General features: G+C 40.9%; 1 pseudogene; it reads left to right on the forward strand.

Annotated features, from left to right (window-relative positions):
• The first annotated feature begins 689 nt into the window (after nucleotides 1-689).
• On the forward strand, nucleotides 690-26544 carry LOC136388186 (keratin, type II cytoskeletal 8 pseudogene; annotated as a pseudogene).
• Nucleotides 26545-27426: the final 882 nt, after the last annotated feature.

Genomic DNA, 27426 nt, shown 5'->3' on the forward strand with positions numbered 1-27426 from the left:
TTTCTCCAAATTCATCAGGAGCCTGCCCACAACCAGAGTTTAATCTGGTGACTGTTACGGGGGGCCATGGGTTCAAAGGCCACATGGGCTGCCCCTGTGTGTTCCCTGGAGCTGACAATGGTGGATTCACTTGACTTCTCTGATGGACAGCAGCCCACCCTGCCACACTCCCGATCGCCTCTCCCGGTGAGGATCCTGGAAAAGTTAGACGCTTGCACAGAATTCTCTAGAACTGATAGGCAAGGATGCATTGAGATAACAGCTTGTGGAAGGGAGGTGCAGATTGGTTTCAGCGTTGGGTGATGCATGGTCCTGGTCCAGGTGACGGACTGGGGTCAGGAATATTACAGCCCCACGCACTGCCCGACGCTGTGGAACAGGCCATTGGCAAGGATTTATCACTGATGCATTAAAATGTCATTAGTGAAAAATTAATATTAAAAAACATTTTTAGAAGGGCCAAAGCAACCATCTGACTTTAGTAACAGAGGACAGTTCTCATAAATACCCTTTAATTCCCCTCAAGCAGAAAAGGATGAACATGTCAGGGTCATCAGATCCCCCCTCTCTTTTCAAACTGCAGTCTGAAACTGTTGATTATTTCACTTTTCTTCTTAAATTGGGTCTGGTTGTTGGCTTGTCATGTGACAGGCTGCACCTTTCCGTTTATTTAAGAAGACAGGAGACTGATGCCCATTGGAGGTAAAGGAATTGCTTCTCGTCGGTTGAAAATTATAAGCTTTGAAGATGGATTTTTAGGAAGTTGTTTGCTTCCAGTAAGTACTGAGCTGTGTTTATATCATTCTCTCCTGTGTGTTGAAGGGAACGAAAAATGGATGCTCTTAGCTTAATAGCAAAGGCCTTAGGAGATGAGGGAAGTTCTAAAGACACCTCATTTTAACCCTTGGGGCCTGCCACCTGCATAGAGCAGCCAGGGAATGAGCTTACTGACCTCATTCATGCTTTCTCCCTGATCGGGCATTTATTAGGTTCTTTTGTTGTTGTTTTTGTTTTTGTTTTGTTTTGTTTTATTAAAAAGGTAATAATAATAAAAATCAAAAGAACAAACCTGAATTTTTAACCACTAAATACAATCTTAGACTTACAAACTATTAGAGCCAGAAGACAAATTTAAAAATCTCTTATTTTTATATAAGGAAATAGAAAATCATTGGTTTCACTCAGAGTAGTTGAGAATTAAGACACAAAACTAGGACTTTGGTTATTTAGAGAAGAGGTTTGGGACTTCGATGGGAGCCAAGGCAAACCCAGTGAAGAAATTATTGTTTAAAGATTTTATTTTTATTCATTTTAGAAGGGGGGAGAGAAAGAGAGAGAGAAAGAGGGAAGAACAGGAAGCATCAAGTCCCATATGTGCCTTGATGAGGCAAGCCTGGGGTTTTGAACTGGTGACCTCAGCGTTCCAGGTCAACACTTTATCCACTGTGTCACCACAGGCCAGGCACAGCAAAGAAATTAATAAATAATGCAATAATCCCCAAACACGAACCTGAGGTGCTACATAAACAAGTGAAAACTGCGTGATGTTTCCAGATCTTTGCTATTGTGAACAATGCTGTCATAAACATGGGGGTGCATTTCTCTTTTTCAGCTGGTGACATGGTATTCTTGGGGTATATTCCTGAAAGTGGGATGGCTGTATCTGTCAGTGGACGAGTGGATTAAAAAGCTGTGGTACATATATACAATGGAATACTATGAGGCTATGAAAAAGAAGGAACAACATGGATGGACCTGGAAATTATTATGTTAAGTGAAATAAGCCAGGCAGAAAAAGAAAAATATCATATGACCTCACTCATTTGAGGAACCCAAGGAACAATATGAACTGAGGAACTCTAATTGAGACAGAGGAGGAATCAAAGGGACCAGAGGAAAAAAAGACAGAGGGAAAGGGGATGATAGGAGGGGATAAACCTGAAGGGAAGGGGGGAGGTGCTATAGGGAGGGGGGTAAGGGAGATGTTGAGGGGAATATGGGGGAGAGGGGGTGCATTCAGGGTGACCCTAGAATCTATGTAAACACAAAATCACAGCAACACAGAAACACAGAAAGAAAAAAACTTACTTTTAATTAATTAATTAATTAATAAGGCAGTGTATTTTCCTGCTCTGAGGCACAAAGGATTTAATGGCAGCTTGAAATGGACAGAACATTCAGAATCATGTGGGAATTTTATAATTCCATTGAATTCAGTTATTTGTGTGACTTAGGAAATAATTTTCCAAATCTTTCTCTTCAAAGAGAGGTTAGGAGTCTAATGGAATGTAAGTGACCCATGATGGTGACACTCTCAGACATTACATGGCATCCACTTCTCTAAGGGAGCAGAGGCCCATCCAACAGCCTGTTCTTTCCAGGGAGAGAAACATGCTGGCCTGGGAGTGAAGAGGACTGGGTCCTGGTCCCAGGAGATGATTCCAGGCACAATGCATTCCTCTTGGGATTGCGCACCCAGAGCTGGTGTGTAGGGATTGTCAGCTAATGTATGGGTGAATGAATAACAAGCCAGTTGTGGGACTTTGTGCATTTGCCTCTCTGGGTCTCACTTTCCTGCATTGGAAAATGAAAGCCTGCTGTTGACCATCTTTACTAAAATTCTGTGCCTTAGGCTTTATGAGATTCGAGCTCATGTGGTTTATCACTATGATTTACTCTGATCCAAACGTTAGCTACAACCTGTGATATATGAATTGAAAATCTTTTTCTATAGTTTTGATCATGATGACAATTCTGCTTAAGGCAATCACTACTTTCTTAAAAATCATATATAGATGAGTATGAATTGTTTAGGCATAAGAGACTGTATTGATACCAATGAAATATTATTTAAAAAATAGGAAGCTTTCAGTAAAATGTATAAGCTGGGACACATGACCTTGGTAATTTTAAAAATTAGCCCAAGTGGGTGATTTCACCTTTATGAGTTATCCAATAAGATATAGGTGATTTCAGGGAAGTGTTTCTTGACTCAAGGATTTAAGAAACACACATCAAGTCCGTGGGTCAATGGGGGATGTGGATTTGCTGTCATCTGTTTTGTTATTTTTATGTATCCTTTATAGATGAAGTGTGGTGCTCTTAAAAATTAAATTGGTACTTTTTTCCCAACTGAAAGAAGAGTTAGAGAGGGCTTTGAGCCCCTGCAGGGAACTGTTGGTTTCTCAACATGGGTACCAGTCCTCAAGGTTCCTGATGGGTCTCCGGGCTCATTTCAAAGCTTCCATTATACTGTCCCCAAAAAGTGGTTAGTGGTGGTAATGGAAAAATCTAAGCCCTCAATTCCGCAGACTTGGGAGTTTATTGAGTTCTTTTCACATGAAGGGAGTGGGTGGACCTACTGGAGAGCCGCTGCACTGGGCAGGCAGCATGCCCCAGGGCTCAGATCCTGCCCTCGGATCCTGCATAGGGATGGAGGCTATAGGGGGCCGTGGGAAACCCCAGGATGCCCTGCTTGGGGACCGAAACTCTGCCCTAGAGGTGAGGAACAGCTCAGAGGTAAAGAATGGACTTCCTGATAATGACAAAGATCGAGGCTTGAATCATTACTGAAAATTAGTTGAAAAAGTGACTGTGGCAACTTGAGTTTATGGAACAATTTGTATTGTTTTTGTACGTAATATGGACTCATTTATAAAATATGAAAAGTGCACAAAAGTAGGAAAAAGAGTAAAAATCATTCAAACTCCAAAATCCAATGATACTCACGGTTTAACATTTTGGTGACTATTCTTTTAAGAAAAGAGTATTTTAACAAGGAGACTACACGTATTACTGAGGCAACTAACTGTGTGTTATTTGAAAGAGTACATTGTTTGAAGGATGGTAGGTGGGTTTTGTATGGACTAAAATCCGGGTGAGGGTCTTGTTTTGTTATCTTCTGAGACCCTGTGGCTAGAACAGTGACTGGCCCCAAGCTGGCACTCAAAATATATTTATGAATAAATGAATGAATCAATGGGTGGATTTTGGTTAGGGTTATCATATTTAGCAAATAAATACTATACAGCACATCTGGTAAATTTAAATTTTCTATAAACCACAAATATTTTTTAGTATAAATATATCTAAATATTGCATGAATATACTTACATTAAAATTACTTATCTGAAATTCAGACTTAAGTGGGTGTTCTATATTTTATCTGGCATTGTTTTGATGAGGTTGAGTATTTCTGTTATATTTCCTCCTTCCTTGTTATTGGCATAATTAAGCTGTTCTTCCTAGAAAAAGGGAGGCAGATGACTGATATGTGATTTTTATGGAGCATAGGGGGCTTGTCATAGACTCTTCATGTGAGGGGTCCTTTGCCTGCACTGACCTGGCAGATATGTGTATGATACACCTGTGCTGCAAATCCCCAAGGGAACTATGCCTTGGGGACCTAGGGAGTGAACTCAATGAAAATTGGTCAACAGTGTAAACAAGTACTTGTTTAACCTTAGACTAGGAATCAAGGAAAGGTAACAGTATATCCATGAGAAATTTCATATTCAGGCATGTCCATATATCAGGAGAAAAACACGTGCAACTTTGGAAAAAATAAACAATACCTTTCTGCGGTGATTTCCAGAGGGAAAGAAGGAGGGGAAGAAAGAAGATGGTAACAGAGGGATAAATGGTCAGGAAAGAAGGCTTGACTTGGGGTGCTGCACATAACACAATATACAGATGGTACTCCTGAAACCTATATAATTTTTTATTAAAAAATTGTACTCCCAAAACCTGTATAACTATTAAAAATTATACTCCCGAAATCTATAATTTTATTAATCAGTGTTACTCCAATAAATTCAATATAATTCATCAATAAGAAGAATTCTCAATTTACTCTTGATAAAGTTCATGCTTGAAAATGATTGTTTGCATGAATATGTAGACCTGAATAAGGAAAGAACAGCAAACGCTAGTTTTTTTAGCTAATTATATGAATCAGTAATACTATTCCAGGTGTTAAAAATCAACATATCTTTCTTCTCCAAGTCATTTAAAGCAGACCATTTGTGCTGTGAACTGATATTTGACAAAGGAGGTAAGAGTATACAATGGAGTAAAGACAGTCTCTTTAATAAATGGTGTTGGGAAAATTGGACATCTATCTGCAAAAAAGTGAAACTAGACCACCAACTTACACCATTCACAAAAATAAACTCAAAATGAATAAAAGACTTAAATGTAAGCCATGAGACCATAAGTATCTTAAAAGAAAACACAGGCAGTAAGCTCTCCGACGTCACTTGCAGCAATATATTTGCTGATTTATCTCCACGGGCAAGTGAAATAAAAGACAGGATAAACAAATGGGACCATATCAAACTACAAAGCTTTTGCACAGCTAAAGACAATAAGAACAGAATAAAAAGACAAACTACACTATGGGAGAACATATTCGACAATACGTCTGATAAGGGGTTAATAACCAAAATTTATAAAGAACTTGTAAAACTCAACACCAGAAAGACAATCCAATCAAAAAATGAGCAAAAGAAATGAATAGACACTTCTCCAAAGAGGACATACAAATGGCCAATAGGCATATGAAAAAATGCTCAACATCACTAATCATTAGAGAAATGCAAATTAAAACCACAATGAGATATCACCTCACACCAGTCAGAATGGTGCTCATCAACAAAACAACACAGAATAAATGCTGGCGAGGATGTGGAGAAAAAGGGAACCCTCCTGCACTGCTGGTGGGAATGCAGACTGGTGCAGCCACTGTGGAAAACAGTATGGAGATTCCTCATAAAATTAAAAATTGAACTGCCTTTTGACCCAGCTATCCCACTTTTAAGAATATACCCTAAGAACATCATAGCATTGTTCTAAAAGGAGAAATGCATCCCCATGTTTGTGGCAGCATTGTTCACAATAGCGAAGATCTGGAAACAGCCCAAGTGTCTGTCAGTGGACGAGTGTATTAAAAAGCTTTGGTACATATATACTATGGAATACTACTCAGCCATAAGAAATGATGACATCGGATCATTTACAATAACATGGCTGGACCTTGATAACATTATACGGAGTGAAATAAGTAAATCAGATAAAACTAAAAACTATATTAATCCATACATAGATGGGACATAAAAATGAGACTCAGAGACATGGACAAGAATGTGTTGGTAACGAGGGGGTGGGGTGGCGGCTGGGGAGGGGGCAACAAAGGAGAGAGGGGGGGTGGGGGGAGAGGAGAGGCACAAAGAAAACTAGATAGAAGGTGATGGAAGACAATTTGACTTTGGGTGAGGGGTATGCAACATAATCAAATGTCAATATAATCAGGAGATATTTTCTCTGAACATATGTCCCTTGATTTATCAATGTCACCGCATTAAAATTAATAAAGTAAAACATATTTTAAAAAATATTAAGCAAAAAAGATAATTTGTTTTCGAATGAAATAACTTTTAACATCGAAAAAATTGTGTTTCCTTTCCCCTATAGTTTATGATTAAGCTGATTTAGATGAGACGTAACATCTACCATGAAATAAAATTTTGCATCCACTGATTGTTTCTTAGTTCTGAATAGTGAACACCCTTCTCAAGGAGAAATGCTTTCATTTCTGCTAATAGGAAGCAAAACATTTCAAAACGTTTCCTCTTGATAACCAACGTACCTTGTTATGCAGCAGAAGATCTGTGTACTCTCCATTTCAACTAAAAATTCTTTAAATTGGCAATGATTAAGAGCTTTAGTTATAATGAAGTTGATAATCTTAATCACCAATTCCATAACTTTGCAAATTTCTTCTGGAAATGTCTGTGCACAAAGTGCTTCTTGATGAATGATGCAATGGTAAGTATGTATTTCGTGATTAATTTTTTCTTTCAAAATAGCAAAAAACCCTTTTCTTATGCTGGTCATACTTTTCTCCTTGTCTGTTGAAATTGAGACAATTTTATTGAATGGAATATGATGTTTTTCCATGCACTCAATTACAGCATTTGTGATATCCTCTCTATGTATTTGACCTTTGAGTGACAATAACCCTAAAAATTATTTTTTAGGACCTGTAAATGAAATAAATCGTACAAAAGTGAAACTTGCACTGTATCATTTTTGTCACAAGACTTGTCAACTGCTATTGATAAAGCTGAAACCAATTTAAGATTTTTGACTTGCTAGATGGTTATATTCGAAGACATTTTGACTGTTCTATCTTTCACTGGTTTAGCAGACAATTGTAACTCTTTAAATTTTTTTAGAATATCTGCTTTGTTCTTAAAATCCCGAAATAGCTCTTTGGATGCATTTATAAAACAACTTTTTATGTATTTGCCCTCTATATACGGTTTTCCTCTCTTAGCAATCTCTTGACTAACCACAAAACTTGCAATATTAACATTGTTGGAAGATTGCATCCCATAATTAAATAAAGAACTTGATTTTTCTTGACTCTTCTGAAGTTCCTCAACTGCTTGCTTTCTTGCATCACCTACAGGATATTTAGTACTAAATGACGTGTGTTTAGTTGTAAAGTGTCTCTCCAAATTTGGTTTCTTGTTATGTGTCAATTTTTCCTGACAAATAAGCAGGTCAGAAGGCCATTTAAGTTTTGAATAAATGTGAAAGTCTCCGTCCAATCAACTTTAAATTCACAGTTTTCGTCTTCTGTTTTTCTTTGCTTCTTCTTTGTAGCCATGTCAGACAGGGCACCTAAAAAATGTTATATTTTATAATAATAAAGCCACCAAATCAAAATAATTACAATTTTTAAATTGATGACAAAAATACCTGTAGGTTTTGCAGCTGGTTGGAAAAATACAGATAACTTTATGCTCAAGTAGTTACTTTCGTCACCAGTGCGTGATTTGTGGACGCAACTTGCACTAACCACTGCACATGAGACTACTCACTGACTGGCTCACTCAACTTGTGCATGACTTGCGTGCTTCCCCTGTGCTGCGTATCCCGGGGCCGCCTGCCCCGTTTCTCCCATCACTCGACCAACACCCCCACGCATACCTGTGTGCCCGCACATGGTATTCTGTGGGAGAGTCACACTTAAGGGGCTAAAGAGCCGCATATGGCTTGTGATCTGCAGTTTGCTGACTACTGGGATAGACTATTGAACAAAATATACCTGATTTTGAGCCTAATTATAAAAATAGTCTTTTGGAGTAAACAGAAAATCAACTACTCAAAAAATAGATATATAAAAATTATGATAAATGCAAGAAAGATCAGCAGAGTGCTGAGAAACTGGGTAAGAATAACAGAGAGAAGGCTGGAGTAGGGAGAGAAGGGGGCATGGAGAGCACACTGAGAATTTTTTTCCTCGTCATGAAAAGGTTTTCAGTCATAGAATTAAGTAACAGGCTTGTGTTGGAGATGTTTACTGTGGCTGTGCTGTGAAGCCCTCATTGAAGGTTGATACTGGATATGCACAGGGCCAGTTATCCCCAGTAAGATACAGTGGTAGTTTGGCCTAGGCTGGTGGGTGCAGAGAGAGGTGGATGTGTGGGAAGTAGGTGAATGGCAGGGCTTGGTTATGTGCAAAGTGGGCTGGAGAAGAAGCATGGTGGTGTCCAGGTTGGCTCTCAGGTTTCCGGATGCACAGCCTGTTGGTGTCCGTGCCTTATGCTGAGATGTGGAAGACTGCAGGGGGATCAGGTTTGCAGGGAGAGACTTTTGTTTGGGACATACTGTGTATAATGTCTCTTCCAATATCCACGTGATGATGCTGGCTATGCAGTTAGATGTGTTGCCACTGGAACTCAAAGAAAAGGTCTGGGCTTCCTGTTGAAAATGAAACTCATTGATATTTGGGTGGTGTCTGAAGCCATGAAGTTGTCTAAAGGAGGAGTATAGAGTGAAAACAAGGGGGCCTGATGCTAATTCCTGAGGAGCCCCTTGGGTACAAGGGCATACAGAGAAGGATGGAGCAACCACGTGGGATAGGCAGTGGCCAGAGGGAAGCAGTGGGTACGGTGCTTTCAGACACCACAGAAGAGGGCAATTTAAGGAGGAAAGGGGACAGCTCTCTTGAAAGCTAAAGTGAGTTGAAGCCTGAAAACTCCCCATTGGATTTATTGTCACAACTGTCACTGAGACCTCTGTGAAGTTGTTTTGACAGAGCCTGGGGACAGCAAGGCAGAGGAGAATGACTTTGGGAGGTGAAGTAATGAAGGCAGTATGTTGAGAGAACACAATGATGACTGTCACTTTTTTGACTCAAGGAGAGGAGACAGGATGGCAGCCAGGATAAGTGGCACAGGCAGAAGTGAATTAATTCACTTGATGCAGGAGACTTCCAACATTCAACAGCTGATGAAGTGGAATCAGTAAGTAGAAAAAAATTCAGGAAAAGGAGAGGTTGTTGGTGTGAAGCATGGGCCAGAGCAGACGGGCCACACAGACACTGAGGGACTGACCATAGATAGGAGAAGGGATGTTTTCTCCAGAGTAATAGGCAAAAACAGATGCAGTTTACCTTCAAAAAGTGTGTAGATCAGACATTAGCAAGTTGAGCTCCTGATGGAACCTGTTCTTGGGCAGCAGGAGGTGAGGCCACTCATCTCCTGCTGATTGCAGGAGAGGGGCCTGATTGCATACCCTGTGTCCTCATGAGCTCCAGTGATTGCCAAGGGCCTCCCACCAGAAGGAGCGAGGAGCTTTGCTGGCTAACTGATGACTGAAATAGAGGCCGTGTGAAATGTGTCTTTTGAAAACTTGCTGATGTGGACACCATTAATGTTTTATTGCTCCCAATATGTTTTAGCTGTTAATAATCTATTTCTGCAAGCAAGCTATCTAATATAAAAGAGCTGCAATTCTCTTGAAGTATAATTAATTTTATCACAAAGCTAAAATATTAGACTTGAAAAGTTCTTTTCATTATGTAATGTAATGATTGTCTAAAAATGTGTTTCATTTTTATGCTTAAGAATGATTAGCAATTATTATCAACAACAAGACTCTTTGCTGAAACCACTGAGTGGAATTAGTTTTACCATGGCATATGTGATATTAAGAATATAAATGATCAACGTCAATGAATTAACAAAATATAACCCATTTTGAATTATTTTTCTTTAAACTATGTCTTTCTTTTAAGAGTGCAAAAAAAAAGTAATTATAAAGACCAATCTTTGAGGGAAAAGTGAAGGTTGGGGTGCTCACTGAATAAAAATATATCTCAGAAAAAGTTAATTTTTCTTGGACTTTGAATTAAATGAAGAAGAAATTACATCAGACTCTTTTTTTCTCATTTAGCAATTTGAAATTTATGCAGATTATATGTACATATATTTAAAACTTTAACACTTCTATTGTTCATCTGTCTTAATGCAAATGCCCTGAAGTTAAATTGCTGCTGAAAAACCCTTTGTTAACCTTGTCCAAACTCATATCAATATAGAATTATCTTTTGGTCAATAAAACAATTCCAGGCCTGACCTGTGGTGGCACAGTGGGTAAAGCATAGACCTGTAATGCTGAGGTTGCTGGTTCAAAACTCAGCACTTGTCTGGTCAAGGCACATATGGGAGTTAATGCTTCCTGCTCCTCCCCCCTTTCTCTCTCTCTCTCTCTCTAAAATAAATAAATAAATAAAAACTTAAAACAATTCCATAAAATCTTTTGAGCAAGTCACTGTGGTCTGTGAGCCAATTTCCTCCAATCTTGACGTTTATTTTTACAGGCTTTTGTTAGGGGCTGTCAGTCATATGTGTATGTATGTGAACTTTGTTAATTAGGTCACTGGAGGCTCTTAGGAGGAACAAGTAATTGTCTTTGCAATTTGGACCACATCAAACAAGATGATAGAGCTAGAAAGACCCTGAAAATAAGTGACTCTGACATATATGCAAGTATGCAGGTGAGCATGCAGGACTCTGTCCAAATGCAGGAGTTTTAGTTGATATGGTCACTAGGACTCACCGAGTAAGTATTTACTGGGGACATACTGAACTCTAGGCATGTACAGACAAACGCTGAATGTGTATTTTGCCCTTAAGGAGCTAGAATAACCAATAGCTGGCTTGTGAGAACAGACTTGTCAACTCTTGCTCATTTAGAAGACAAAAGAGAAAATAATGTTAGCTCAACGATCGGTTAAGCAAATCATCTAGTGAGAGACACTCTGGACATTCAGTGCTCTCTCCCTTCAGTAGGAGGTACAGAAATTTTCCTCTATGTCTCTTTAGCCAAGTGCACTCAATCCTATTCCTCACCTGTAGCATTTTCTTTAGTTCTTAGCTCTTTATGCTGTCTTCCCTGGTGGACTGGCTAAGGCACCTTCCACACTGGCCCAGCACATGAACAGTGCTGTCTACCCTCACTCACCACACTATTCTTCAGACTGGCTACTCATCCGGTCCTTTGTTTCACTCATACATTTCATCAGTGATCAGTTGTCGTTCTTTTATACTTTTCATCTTCTATCTCTCTTCAATCTTCCACTTAAGTACATAGTTACTTCCAGTCTGGCTTACCATCCACTAATTCTCAATTGTGTCTAACATACTTTTTAGCCTGTTCACTGCAATTTTAATTTTAAATGTTATATTTGATATTTCTAATAGTTATATTTAGTTATTTTTAGATCTCCTTACTCATTTATGATAGCCCCTTCTTGCTTGCTCATTTTTTTGTATTTATTTTAATTATTTTTCACACATTATTTTCTGTTCTGTATCCAGTAATTCTACATATTAACTGGTACTAGGGGCTTGCCATTTATTATCAGATTTGTTTATTGGCAGGTTGAGTGGTCTTCAATTGTGATTTCTTATTCAGTGGACCCTCTTCTGTATGGTTGTGAGGGATGAGTCGGGGGCCCTTCCTGCCACATTGTTCCTGGCTCTGCCATTTTCTCAGTTGGTTGGAAGAGATTGTAAACCATTATTATATTTTTCATACTGCTCTTATCACTGTAATGTTAAAGAATAATATGAATTAAGCACAAGTTTAAAATAAAAAAATTTAAACCTTAAGAAATTTAGTGAAAAATGTATAGAATAGGGACTTAATTGAGGGGTGTCAATGAAATATCAGAGGACTTGCTCTTCCTATGGGGTTGGGCTCTGGGAAGGGTGAGCACTGTAGGATACCCCCATCCCCCATCAGAGGACCCAGTAGCACAGGAGGTGGCCCTGCAGAGCTGCTGGGACTTTGAGGGTCCTGGGTAATAGACACAGCTTAGGCCACTGCAAGTACAGAAGGTCTGAGAGCACTGAGTACCCAGGTGGCCTCGTTGCTGGGGGAATGGGGACAGCACTGACTTGATGTCATTGACGTGGGCCTGAATTGCTAATGTGTTAGTGTCCTTGAAAAACTCATTGGCCTTCCTCAAAAAAACCTAGGGCCTGACCTGTGGTGGCACAGTGGATAAAATGTGGACCTGGAACGCTGTGGTCTCTTGTCCTAATCCCTGGCCTTGTCTTGTCAAGGCACATACAGGAAGTAACTACTATGCATTGATGCTTCCTGCTTCTTCCCTGTTGTTTTTCTCTCCCCTCCCTCCTCTCTCTAAAAATCAATAAATAAAATCTAAAAAAAAAGAAAACTTCAGTATTGTTCTCTGTTACAATGGGACAGCTACTTTATTATTATTACCACTAAGTGCCTCCTGGGTGGTTTCATTTCATTTTGCAATGAGATTACACACACATACACACACACACACTAGGTAGCTGTTAGTTATTAATATTAATTCACTGGGGTAGATTTCATCTTTGACACCCACATTGTCACTTGCTTTGCATTCCAAGGTTAAAGACTACCTTCCCAATCTAAATGCTAGCCTGTTAAAAGTTAGCCCACATACAACTGCTTGGTGAGTGCTGTAGCATTCTGCCTGCTGGCACCAGGCCCACCGCGTGTTATTGGAAGTCAGAGGGGAGGAGAATGGTCCTGGATCTGGAGCAAGGGAGCCCAAGGTCACTGAGTGCCTCAGTTGGGACTTGGGGAGACATAGGTCCAAGCAGGGGCCTTAGCTTAGCCCTGGGGGCAGACAGCCCCAAGTTTGCAGGTGTGAAATGGAGTAATTCATTTTGTCCATGGGGCTGGAAGAAGGAGACAGAGGGAAAAAGAAAAAAAAAGGCCAAAAAAAAGAAGTTATAGACACAGACAACAGTGTGTTGTTTGATGGGAGGGAAGAAGTGGAAGAGGGTATGAGGGGATTAAATGGTGATGTATAAAGACTTGACATGTGGGAGAAACACACAGTGTGATATACAGAGATGTTGTGGAGTTGGGAACCTAAAACCTGTAAGATTATGTTAACCAGTGTCACCCCAATAAATTCAATTTAAAAATAAAAATAAATGGAGTGGCAGCTCTTTCTGGTTAAGGCTTCTGCCACATTCCACACTTGCCTATTTGTTTAGTTCCATTGCTTTTGGTCAGAGATGACTCTGTAAGTATCTGGAATAGAAAGGAAAGTGGAACACTGAAAATTTAAAGGCACAGGATGAAAACAGCCAACATACCTCTCTGGCCTGTTGCTTCTTTTTCCCTTCGCTTCCCCATGGGGACGCTCTTGGGCACACTTTCAGAGGCCCACCAGCCTCCTGCAGCCTTGAACCTTAATGAAGTCACATCGTCTGTGTGCAGGATCCTTGTTAACACGGAAATGGAAACGGGGTCAAAAATATAAACAATGCTCATTTGCAGAATCCTGAAAGAAACAGAGAAACTGAAAACAAAGGACAGGCAATGCTTATGGGCTCTTTTTCCCTTTGAAAATGAATCATCCTTGTTATAATATTAATTGCTTAATAAGATTTTCAAATATACATAAACATTAGTTAAAATTGATTAGGCAAGCCTCAGCATGAACAGAACTATCCCCCCATTTAATTAAGTGGCAAAAATGCCAGACTATTTATAAAAGAAATTAATGAAAAGTTCAGAGGATTTATGTTGCCAACTTAATGTATATAAATATTTCCCTTCTAAGAGCTCATTCTGGGAATTACTTTGTACAAACATCTGTGAGATGTGTTTTGCAAAAATGCTTTCCTTTCAAATCAGTGGAGTCTGTTGTTTCAGGCCTGGTGGGAAAACCCAGAACCCAGTCGTAGGGAGACTGCCTCACTGCTGCTTTTCCAGTTTACTGGGGAATGTTGGCAAACTGTCTTGTAAGGTAAGGTGAGTCCATGCCATTCTGAGCAGGCAAACAAAAAAAAATATGATTAAAGAAAGAAAGAAAAATGAATTGAGGCACTGGATATGCCGAAAATGGCACTAAGTTATGTTTCTCAGTGTTGGAAGGGGAATTGCCAATGACGACTTTGAAATGACCCCGGGATGATCCTCACCACCATTAAATATCAATTTCACTGTGTTGATAACACAAGACAAGACGAGACAAGAAAGCTGCACAACACAACACCATGCACTGAGCTACTTTTTAGATCACAGAGGCACATGCTGTCTCAGGTGCAGACTGCAGAGTCCACCAAGCACCAGGACCAGCAGGTGGACAGCCTGCTGGGCTGACAATACAAAACAGGCAGTTGTAGCTCTTGGGAATGAAGTTATCTGATTGTTGTGCTGCTAGCAATTTTCTGGAGATATTAAGGCTAGTCACAAAAAAATAGGAATAAAAACACTAAGAAAACAAAACATTATTTTCTGTTTACAGATAAATAATGGTTATTTATGTAAAAAGTTGTTGGCACTAAGGAGTGCTGGGGGACTTTCCTCAGACCTTGAGGACATTTCAGGGAGAGAAGGGGCACTGGACATGCTCACTCTCTGTTCTGACACAGTGGCAGCATTGCAAGTGACTGGCGGGATAGCTGGGATTGGACCCTCCTCCAAACCCTGTGACTTGGGACAAGTCAGAGTCTGTTTTCTATTTTTAAAATGCAGATAATAATAGTACATACTTAATAGGTTTGTTGTATGTATGAGACTATGTATAAAACACTTAGAATACTGATATTTATAATTATGATACTAATTACTATAAGGATCATTTTATTTTTTTCTTGGATGATCAGACAGAGCAATTTCCTCTTTCCATGTGGGTGCAAGGAACAGGAGTGGGTGATATTAGTACGGCAGGTCATTCAAGATAATAAGGAACAGATGAATAGCACATTGTTTCAATCTAGTTTTTTGGTTGTTTTTTTTTTTTTTTTTGCCACAGGACATTTCTGGGCAAATATCATGAAGTATTATCCTAAAGCTGGTTGTAATTTCCCACAGGAACACCATCATAATTTAATCCATCAAATGCAAATTGAACACCTCTGTGTCCCAGGCACTGTGCCACGGGCTGTCAAGGTACAAGGAATAATAACATGGTATTTTTTCCACCTCCATCCCTACTCCTAGGTTCACAGCCATAATTAGGAAATCAGTGCTTACTCCACAGTCAAGAAGATTTATCCCTGACTAAAACACTTGGTTGGTTAGAGCAGCGGTTCTCAGCCTGTGGGTTGCGACCCCGGTGGGGGTCGAATGACCAAAACACAGGGGTCGCCTAAAGCCACAGGTTGAGAACCACTGGGTTAGAGCATTGTCCCAAAGAACAGAGTTTGCTGGTTTGATCCCCAGTCAGGGGACATACAGGAACAGATTGATGTTCCTGTCTCTCTTTTGTTCTCTCCCTTCCTCTCTCTAAAATAAGTAAAATAAACGTTAAAAAAAGGATTTATGCCTTTGTTTTTTTCTAAAGATTTTATAGTTCTAGCTTTTACATTTAAGTTTACACATTTTGAGTTAAAATTTTTATGTGATAATCAGTAGGAGTCCAACTTTATTCTTTTGCATGTAAATATGCACCACCATTTGTTGAAAAAGACTCATTTTCCCCATTAAATTCACTTGGTACCTTTGCCAAAGGTCAATATTTCTGGTCTCTATTCTATTTCATAGATCTATATATCTACTTTTATGTCAATTCCACATGGTCTTGATTACTGTATTATTGTAATAAGATTTGAGATCAGAAAATATAAATCTTCACACTTTATTCTTTTTCAAGATTGTTTTGAATACTGAAGTCCTTTGCATATATCTACATGTTTTAAGGCTTAGCTTGTTAATTTATGCAAAAAATGGAAAGTGAAATCTTGACAGGAATTATATTAAATCTGCAGATCAGTTTGGAGAATGGTGGCATCTTTATAGTGTTAAATCTTTCAATCTATGAATATGGGATTTCACTCCATTTATTTAGGTCTGCTGTAAATTCTGTCACTGATGTTTTATAGTTTTCAGTATACAAGCATTGTATTTTTTTTGTTATATTTATTTCTAAATATTTTATTCTTTTGAGTACTATTGTAATGGAATTTTTCTTAATTTCATTTTTGATCTTTTGATGTTATTATAGATAATAGAATTAAATTTTTGTATATTGATCTTATATTCTGCAACCTTGTTGAACTTGTTTATTATTAGTTCTAAGAGTTTTTTAAGTAAATTCTTTAGAATTATCTATTTTCAAGATTGTCATCTGTCATTTACCTCTTTCTTTCCAATCTGGATTTTCTTTTTCTTCTTTCTTTCTTTTCTTTCTTCCTTCCATCCTCTTTCCTTCTTTCCTTCCTTCCCTTCTTCCTCCCTCCTTTTCTCTTTCTTTCTTTCTTTCCTTCTTTTCTTTCTTTCTTTCTTTCTTTCTTTCTTTCTTTCTTTCTTTCTTTCTTTCTTTTTCTTTTTTTCTTCTTCCTTTCATTGCCATGGCAAGAACCAATTAGATGTAATTTTCATGACAAGATCCATGTGCTTTTTCTCTGGTACATCTGCTCACTTTCATCTTCAGCCTTTGTCTCCTACACTTCATCTTGGTGATGGGGGTGTGCAGATACATGTCAGTCCAGCAGCAAACAGGCAGCTCTGCCCGCAGTCTCCATGCAGCATCAGACTGGGATAAAGGGAACAACAATTTGGTTTTCCTTTCCCTCTTCCTTTCTCCCTTTTTACTTCAAAGATTAAGTAGAAAAACAAAGAACAGCTAATGTTTACTATGTGCAAGGCACTGAGTTAAGGGCTTTTAGATTGATTATCTTATTTAAGTCTCAGTATAAATCAATGAAGTAGATATGAGTAGTATCTCATTTACTAAAGGGAACTAAGTTCAGAGAGGTCAACCAATTTGTCTCAAGTCATATGGCTTTGAGATCATGACTACACAAATAGGTAAATTAATGAATGAAGGTGTTTCCCAGAGAGAACAGTGATATCGCCTAAGAAGAATCTTTCACAGGTGGATAATCAAGGATTTCCCATAAGAAATGTGAAGCTTCCCTTTCAGTGTTCATGGATCTAGCCTTTAAAGCTATTGTTATAATGTTAAAAAATACAAACTTTTGCATGTACAGGTCTCTAAACAGTGGGTTGTAAGGAAAACAAGTAAATGTAATACCCCCTGAAAATTCAGTAAATTTCTTCAAAGATTCCTTCCCTATTTAAGTTAATCTGGTCTTCACATATATGTTATGTATATGTTGCTGTATTTGTACGTAAAATTTTAATTTTAATGGTGTTGATGTAAAGGGTATTTTTATTTTAATTTCAAAACCAATTGTTCATTGCTAGTACATAAAAGTGATTTGATTTTTTGTAGATCAATGTTGTGCTACCTTGTTAGAATCATTTATTAGTTAAAAGATTTTTGTTGTTGTTACTGATTCTTTGGAATTTTTCTACATAGACAACCGTATCATCTGAGAACAATAACAATTGTATTTCTTGCTTCCCAATGTGTACGTTTTATTTACTTTCTTATTCCAATAGCTAGGTCTTCCAGTACAATGTGAATAGGAGTAGTGAGAAGGAAAATCCATGTCTTGATCGAGAGTTCAGGAGACAGACATTTGGTTTCTCTTCATTAAGTATGATATTAGCTGTAAATTTTTGTAGGTAATGCTTTCTCAAGTTGAGAAAGTCCACTTCTATTCCTAGTTTTCTGAGAGTTCTTAGCATAGATTGGGTTTTCCCAAATGCTTTTTCTGTTTCTATTAGTATGATAATAGATATTTTCTTCTTTAGCTTGTTAATGAAATGGATTAATGAATTTTTAAATCTTGAACCAGACTTGTATACCAGATAATACAATTTGGTCACAGTGTATAATTCTTTTTATACTTTGTTGGATTCAGTTTGCTAATATTTTGTTGAGGAGCATTGCATTTATGTTCATGAGAGATATAACTTGTTTGTTTCCTTTCTTGTAATGTCCTTATCTGGTTTTGATATTAGTGTGATGCTGGCCTCATAGAATGAGTATCAAGAAGTATTCCTTCTGCTTCTGTTATCTGAAAGAGATTGTGTAGAATTGTTATTTCTTCCTAAAATATTTGGTATAAGTCATCTGGGCTGATACTTTCTGTTCTGGAAGATTTTAAACTATCAATTCAGTTCCTTTATAACTATACGTCAACTTACATTATCTATTTCTCCTTGTGTGAGTTTTGATAGACTGTTTCTTTCAAGGAATTAATCTATTTCATCTAAGATACCAAACTTGTATGTATAGAGTTATTCATAGTATTGAAAGCAGTTCTCCAATCACAAGTGGTATTTATTCAGCACTCACAACAGGCCAGACACTGCTTTAGAACAGCAGTGGGCTCTGGACAGTTTGCTCAGCAGCAGAATGTCAGCCCTATGTATGGAAGTCCTGGGCTTGATTCCCAGTTAGGGCACACAGGAGAAGCAACCATCTGCTTCTCCACCTTGCCCTCTTTTCAATCTCTCTCTCTCTCTCTCTCTCTCTCTCTCTCTCTCTCTCTTTCTCTCCCTTCAGCCATGGCTCGAATGCCTTCAGCAAGTAGGCCCCAAGTGCTGAGGATGGCTCCATAGCCTCACCTCAGGTGCTAAAATATAGCTTGGTTGCCAAGCAAAGGAGCAAGCTCCAGATGGGTAGAATATTGTCTCATAGAGGGCTTGCTGGGTGGATCCCAGTTAGATGCTACAAGGAGTCTGTCTCTCTGCCTCCCCACCTCTAACTTAAAAAAAAAGAAACAGCAATGAACAAATTGACAACTCTGAACTCACTGAGCCACCATTAGTCTATTAGGACAGTGACAGTAAGAGATACCTGTGTATTAAATAAAGTCTGACATACCTGAGACCTTCATCACATGTCATGCACTATGTAAACACTTTCCAAATATCTCACTTCAAACTTTGTGAAGTGTGCCTTGTGAAGTGTGCAGAATAAAGCCCATTGAAGAGATAGCAAAATTAAACATAGAGAAAATGAGTAATGTACTTACTCCACAGTCACTAATTGGAAAAGTAAAAACTTTGACCACATCTTATATCTGTCCCTGACCCCCAAAACATTGAATGTTTTAAATACACAAATAATGTTTTCCTAAGAAGGTCCTCTTTAACTTTTCCTTATAAATTAAAAACTCAAGATTTTTCAAATGGAAAATACTTTGAACTTTATAAGAAACTTTAATTTTTGTCAAATAAGATACAAATTGATTAGGTCTATTGTTTATAATAATTAAAGCTCCACAAGTCACAGCAAATCCTTTGAAATTGATAAAAATGTGTGCTCTAATCTGACAGGAATCATCAATTTGTTACATTATTCCAAAGTTGCCTGCTATTATCTGTGACACTTGCCAAATCCTGAATTCAAGCTGTTAGAACAGCTTCTTTCATCAGCCATCTCTAGAGGCTCATCAAACTGAGACTCACATACTTGTTTGGAATCCATGTGGTACTAGTTTAAGATGGGCCCTTTGGAAGGTGATATTATGAATGTCTAGTCCCTGGTTGAATCAACACAATATTAATAAAAGCAGCCAGATTAATGCTAAATCTTTGTTTTTTAAAGTAACAGAAAACATTTTCTGAGAGAAGTAGTGACCATACACATTTTTAAATGTGGAAAGTCAGTGATAACTCTACCTTTTTTTTTATTAAATTTAATGCAGTGACATTGATAAATCAGGGTACATATGTTAAGAGAAAACATCTCCAGATTATTTTGACCTTTGATTATGCTGCATACCCCTCACCCAAAGTCAAATTGTCTTCTATCACCTTCTATCTGGGTTTCTTTGTGCCCCTCCCCTCTACTTTTAAAATTAAGTTTATTCTTCATAGTCTATTACCTGACTTTGTACTTTGTCATTATATGTTTATAATTTCATACACTTTCACATTGGCTTCCATATCTTCACAAAACCCAATAGACACAAAGTTTTTAAAACAATATTATGCACATTTTATTTGAATGTTTCCCTTTAGATTGCAAAAAAATAATATTGCCTCAAAAGCCAATTTAATGGTACCTATTGGCTTTTATCAGATAAATAAGAAAATAAAAGGTGTTATATTGCCAAATCATCAGCACTTAGAAAACACCCAGTAAAAAACAGGTAATGGCTTTCCAAAAACTCTCACTAACCCCAGCAAATAGACAAAAGCCTGATGAAGTTATAGGAATGTTTCTGCCAGTTCCTAGACCAAACATTATACGGACAGGACCAGACATATTGGTTTCTAGAGATTTCCAGTTTATAGTGTCATACAACAGGCTCCTACACCATTTATTTATGTATTTATGTATTTATGTATTTATGTATTTATGTATTTATGGTATTTTTCTTAAGTGAGAAACGGGGAGGCAGAGAGACAGACTCCCACATGCACCTGACTGGGATCCACCCAGAAAGACCCCTATGGGGTGATGCTCTGCCCATCTGGACACTTGGCAAGGCCATGGAGCGATCCTCAGCACCAGGGTCAACTTGCTCCAGTGGAGCCTTGGCTGTGGGAGGAGAAAAAAAAGAGATAGAAAGAAGAGGGGGAAGAGTGAAGAAACAGATGGGTGCTTCTTCTGTGTGCCCTGACTGGGAATCAAACCCTGGACTTCCACACACCAGGCCAATGCTCTGCCACTGAGCCAACTGGCCAAGGCCTGCTCCTATACCTTTTCATATATGTGTGAAAACTGGGAAAGTATAATTACTTGTCTTCCAACTTTTTACTGCATTTTGTTTTCTTTCTTTCTTTTATCTTCCTTTAGGTAAAATAGGATGCCAGACCAGGTGTTTTTCTAATAGTTCAACTGTGTCTTAAGTTGATACCTGGTATCTGATGGTGAACAGGCTAGGAGAGCCTGTTACCTCCTGAGGAATACTTTACCATAGATGACCCAGAGTTAGTTTCTCTCCTCACTTTGATTTATCTAGTTGGTGTTTCCAATAGTGCATCCAACTGGAGATCTATATGCAACAGGAGACCCAGGAAAGCGCTTGGATGATTTTTCTAGCTATGCAGTCTGTGCTTCATGTGAAACTCTATTTTCTGTTTTGGCATAAAAAATACTGAAATGGTATGAAAATAAGAGTTAAAATACTAAAAATATGGCTACTCCATGTCACCCAGAAAAATATACCACCAGCTTTCATTCCTCACAGAATTTTGGGGAGTACAGAATTACATCACTGGTAAAGTTTAAGGTCAAACAAAGTAAGAGTTAGTAGAGAAAATGCGGCCAGAGTGTTCATTACATGCCTACTCTGTGTGGCCTGGGAACCCAAGTTGGGGCCCTGCCCTGGAACATTCTGAAGGATAAAAGGGTGTAGAAGGTATTTTGGGAGGCTTAACTAGGCCATTTAAACTTTATGGTAACCCTAAGGAATAGAAACGCGGATTAACAAGTCCACTGTGGCAGAATTAGGGAGAGAAGACCTGAGTAGATTAATAATAAGCCTTCAATAAGCATGAATGACAATGAAGGCTGCACAATTCTGATGAATTTTATCTAGTCGGGGAGACAAATAGCAGGATGTGTGTCCCTGAGAACATGGGGCTTTATTTGGCTTCTTAAGGATGTGAATATTTGATTATAACAGCAGAAAGAGAGAAGGGATGAGAATGACAATCGATGAATTCTGGGTTTGTGGTAAAGAATGAAAGAAGATCTCAGGGGTGGGAAATCCCTAGTTGCACCCGGAGGACGGTTGGTGAGGGACTCAGGTGGAACCCTAGCTTAAGGCAAGGTAGGAATGGGAGGCTCACTGGTGGCTGGTGAGCAACACCCTTGAACGGCTGGGTGTTGGGAAGGTTGCGCAGAAGGTAGATTTTAGATATTCTCAGGAGTGAAGTGAGTTTAGGAGATTAGGAGATGGGGACTGGGTGGCCTGGTCTATCTTGTCCTCTGCAAATGGGAGAGCTGTGTTAGATTATTCATTAGTGTCAGAACACATGAAAGTTGGCAGCAGAGGTGGGTGGTTAGGAGTCTGGGGTGAAGTGCAGATGAAAAGAAAAAGTGTTCTGGGAAGGTTGTGGTGATGCTAACCGCTAATTGCCCTGCATCCTGTATCCCTTTCCTGCAGAGGAGCAGGACCTGGTTTTCTGTAGGCACAGGTCCAGCTGGCAAAGACCCTCCATTGTCAGCCCATGTGCTGGGTGATGTGGCGCTGGTCTGAGTTCTGGCCCATGAGACGGAAGCAGGTGTGTGGGCTTCTGGGGAGAGGTGAACTCACTCTGTTATTACTTCTTCCTTTTGGCCTAGAAGTGCCACGTAATGGCAGGAGGGAGAATTAAATAATCTTGTTTAGGTTACTCTTAGTTGGAGTTTTTCTCTTTTAAGAAAACAAACTTAACCCTGGCTGGTTGGCTCAGCAGTAGAGTGTTGGCCCGGTGTATGGAAGTCCCAGGTTTGATTCCCGGCCAGGTCACACAGGAGAAGTGCCTATCTTCTTCTCCAACCTTCCCCCTCTCTTTCCTCTCTATCTCTTTCTTTCCCTCCCGCAGCCAAGGCTCCATTGGAGCAAAGTTGACCTGGGAGCTGAGGATGGCTCCATGGCCTCTGCTTTAGGTGCTAGAATGGCTCCAGCCGCAAAGGAGCAATGCATTGCCCCTGGTGAGCATGCCGGGTGGATCCCAGTCGGGTACATGCAGGAGTCTGTCTGACTGCCTCTCCACTTCTAACTTCGGAAAAATACAAAAAAAAAATTAAAAAAAAGAAGATAAACTTGACTCCAACTATGGAAATGTCAGGTAACAAAAAGAAAAGAAATTATAGATGCAAAAATTAATCATTAGTGTTTGTTGGAGGGCTGCCAGATTGCTAACAGCAAGTATTGTTTTTGTTAGGGCGGATCACTTGAGGCTTCCGGACATTGGAGGGAAGACAGCTGTGTGCACACCTTCTTAGAAAGCCTTGTGAATATCACACTGCTCACATTCATTCTGGGAATAGGCACTTGGGCATATTTGCTCAGGTGAAAAATTAATTTTCCTAAAATTTATGTGTATCCGATCTCTTCCTCATTGTGATATTTTCAATTCTCCCCATCCAGCCACTTTCTCTGCTGCTGTGACTCTCCTGTCATGATTGCAGAGGCATTATTTCAAGAGGCAAGAAGGACAGCTTTCACGGTTCCATTTTGGGAAGTCTGCCCTGAATTCTTCCTCTCATGTGCTAGACTTGTAGATGCGCCTGTGCCCCAACTTCTTGCTACAGGGTTATGTTCACCTAAGATGGCCTGAGCACTTTGCTGAGACAGTCACACATCAGAGGTAATTAGTCTTCTCTTCAAGCCACAGAGTTAGGTGCTCCTATTGTAGATCTGGATCCCTGGGAAGCAGAGAAGAAGAGAGACTAGTGTGTAGGATGTTAATGCAGGAGAGCTCTTAGAGTGAACACAAGGGGAAGAGAAAGGAAAGAAGCAGGCCTGGGAAGAAGATGTGAAGTGGCCATACAGTCCAAACCAAGGCCTCTGCCAAAGTCAAAGGGCACAGCAGAAATGCCATTCCCTTTAGAGCTACTCTAAGCTGGGTGGAGGGCTGACTCTTTATACCTTCTATCCCTGGGGGAGAGCTGGAAGATGTGACTTGGGTGAGGACAGTCCTCACAGAGATACCCTGCAGCACAGAATAAACTCTTCACTCTTGATGGGACACCAGGGCAGTGTGTCTGAGCAGCGTCCCAGCAGGCAAGGCTTGGCAGGGCAGGGTGGTCTGAAGGCTGCTGCAAACATCAGAGGTCGGGGCAAGTGACTGGATTTTCAATATTGTGATTGGTACTAACAGATACAAAATATGACAAGATAGAATGAAAATAGCAAAGGAAAATGATGAAGTTTGGCCTGAGTGACAGGAAGGAAAGGTTGACATCCCAGCATCCACCATGGTCTTCATGCTGCTTAGAACTACTTCGTGTAACTTGTGATCAGCCCCTCAGGGCCCCGGAGCACCAGTTCCAGGGAAAACCTAGGAGAGAAAGAGATTGGACATACTACTGCCCTCTTACTGCACTTGGTTTTGGGGTCTTGGTCTTCTCTATTTACCCTCCCTCACTGGGAGGAGCCCAAGTATGTCCCTGGAGGTCACCATGTCCTCCATCTGCTTCTGTCACAGCAGCCTGGCCTTATGCCTGTGCAGGCGCTGACTCCTCTCAGTGCATGCTGCTCTCTCCCCTGGCACGAGGGGCCTGAAGTGCCCAGCTGGCGGCCATAGATAAGAATTTACAGAACACTTGCCGGGTCCCCTGGTAGAAGTGTTCCCTTTTTGCCCTCCTGGGCAAAGAAACCAATGTGGTGCCAGGCCCACTTGGGCAGGAACTGCTGCTGAAGGCATGGGAGCCAGGGGTGGACACCTTGTAGATCTCCTGGGTCACCCTGTGGAGATGGCAAAACTTGGAATGGAGGCAAGGAGATCAAGCCAGGCAAGTAGACTAGGGAAGGAACCCATAAGCTGCTTCTGTTTGTAATATTTTCTAAAAGAGATAATTTAGTAGACAATTTAGCAAGGCCTCTCAACCCACAGAGACTGGGTTTGCAGGAATGGGAGGTGTAAATTTACCAGTGGGTCACTGGGAATAATGTTAAGTAGGGAATAATTTCCATTTGTTCCTGGACCCACATATTCTACCTAGTGGGGTCTAGATGGCCCCCAGGGGATGACACCCTGTCCTGAGAAATAGAGCACACTTGTATGCATGTGTACAGACAGATATACAATGAAGACAGTTTTCACACCAAACGTCTACTGAATTGTCTCTTTTAGAAAGTATTACAAACAGAAGCAGCTTATGGGTTCCTTCCCTAGTCTACTTGCCTGGCTTAACCTCCTTGCCTCCCTTCCAAGCTTTACCATCTCCACAGGGTGACCCAGGAGATCTACAAGGTGTCCACCCCTGGCTCCCGCGCCTTCAGCAGCAGCTCCTGCTCAAGTGGGCCTGGCACCACATTGGTTTCTTTGCCCAGGTGAGTGGCAGTGACTGGGTTGGCCTGGGTGCCAACATAAAGCTGGCCAGGGGTTACATCAGGGCTGGGAGTATGGGGAACATCATAGCTGTCCAAGGGAACCAGAGCCTGCTGAGCTCCTGAAGCTGAAGGTGGAACCCAACACCCAGGCCATGCACAGCCAGAAGGAGCAGACCCAGATCCTCAAAATCAAGCTTGCTTCCTTTATCGACTAGGTGTAAGCCTGAAGGCCACAGAGTTCTAGAGACAAGCGAAACTCCTGCGGCAGCAGCAGATGACCCACAGTAACATGGCCAACATATCCAAGAGCTACACCTTCAGCGGCAGTTAGACATGCTGGCCCAGAAGAAACTGAGGCTGGAGGTGGAGGCTGGCAACACACAGGGGCTGGTGGAGGACCTGAATGATAAGGATGAAGACAGGCTCAACAAGCGCACAGAGATGGAGAATGAATTTGTCCACATCAACGAGGATGTGGAGGATGCTTGCACGAGCAGGGTAGACCTGGAGTCTCCTCTGGAAGGGCTGACTGAGGAGATCCACTTCTGCAGGCAGCTGCATGAGGAGATTCATGAGATGCAGCCCCACCTCCAAGAGGGCCATGGTGCTGTTCACGGATAATAGCCGCTCTCTGGATCTGAACGTCATCAGCGCTGAGGTCAAGGCTCAGTCCAAGAAAACTGCCAACCGCAGCCAGGTGGAGGCTAAGACCATGTCCCAGATCAACTTTGGGGAGCTGCAGGTGTTGGCTGGGAAGCACAGGAATGACCTGTGTCACACGAAGACAGATTTCTGAGATGAGCCTGAACATCAGCCGACTCCAGACTGAGATCAAGGGCCTCCAAGGTCACAGGTTTCCTGGGGGCTGCTGTCACTGATGCCGAGCAGCATGGGGGGCTGGCCCTCGAGGAGGCTGAGGCCAAGCTGGCAGAGCTGCAAGCCCCTCTGAGCTGCTTGAGTACCAGGAACTCATGAACGTCAAGCTGGCTCTGGACGTGGAGACTGCTGCCAGCCTCAAGCTGTTGGAGGGCGGGGAGAGCTGGCTGAAGGCTGGTGGGATACTGATCATGAGTATCCAGACCAAGACCACCAGTGGCTACTCAGCTACGGCCTGGGCTGCCAGGCTAACTTGGGCTCTGGCGAGGGCACTGATTCCTTCAGCCATAGCAGGGCCAGCTCCTCCAAGACAGCAGATGTAAAGAAGACTGTGACTCGTGGTGGGGAGCTGGTGGGTGTAAGTCACCTGATGTCTTGCCCAGGTGCACAGCTACTGCGGTCCCCCTTGTCCTCCAAGCCTGTGGGGAAGGGGCTGTGTGGGGAGTGGGGGGCACAGGAGACCCCTGAGGCTCAGCCCCAGTGCTCAGCTCACTAACTGAGGTACCGCCTCTTACCTATGCCCATAACTAAAAGCCAAATCAACTGGTTTTCCCCTAAAACAAAGCATCAGCTGGCTCTGCCAACCCTACCAAAAAGAAAAAAAATAAGTATCAGACACATCAATTTCATAAGCTATAGTCAGTATAAATTAAATCATGGTATTTTAATAGGAGACATACTTATCAAGATAACTGAATATTCTTTAAATTAATAAAATTAAAACAAACCCTGTGTCTAAGGCAAAAATCTCTGTGAGGTAGTGATCCTGACCCCTGTCTTTCCTGACTGCTAGAGGCTGGAACTGTGACTGGCTGCCCGCTGGTGGTGGGCACGTCTCCCCACCACTGCATGGGCTTTGGGCCGCTATCTCTGCATCTCCTGACCCAATTCCCTGAACACTGTTTGGGCTCTGGGTGGACACCCAACCCAGGATGGGTCCTTTTAATTATTCCTCAGGAAATAGAACTGGAACTGAGAGCCAGCAAGCCCATTTCTGCAGAGAAGTGGGGTGGCCGTTGCACCCCGGAAAGCAGAGCGAAGCAGGAAACCCTCAGGGACAAGAGAGACAGCGAAGCAAGGAGACAGAAGCAGGGACTCAGATCTCTGAGAGCCTGGCGGGTTCTGGTTCTGGCACCTTCCTGAGGTCCAGCGGCGTTTCTCCTCAAGATTCATGAAATACCATCTTTCCTCCTAACAACTTTTACCGCTTAGGCTAGCTTGATTGATTTCACTTAATTTGCCACCAAATGATCTTTACAAAGAACTCAGACAATATTATCGTTCTTTTGGAGTGTGGCAGTCCGACCCTTGGCATAGGTGACCCGCTGGCACGCAGAACCTCGAGGCATGTGGTGGTGTGTTTTCCAGGTCACACAGT

Source organism: Saccopteryx leptura, chromosome 1, assembly GCF_036850995.1.
Source record: "Saccopteryx leptura isolate mSacLep1 chromosome 1, mSacLep1_pri_phased_curated, whole genome shotgun sequence".
In the NCBI taxonomy this organism is placed as follows: Eukaryota; Metazoa; Chordata; class Mammalia; order Chiroptera; family Emballonuridae; genus Saccopteryx; species Saccopteryx leptura.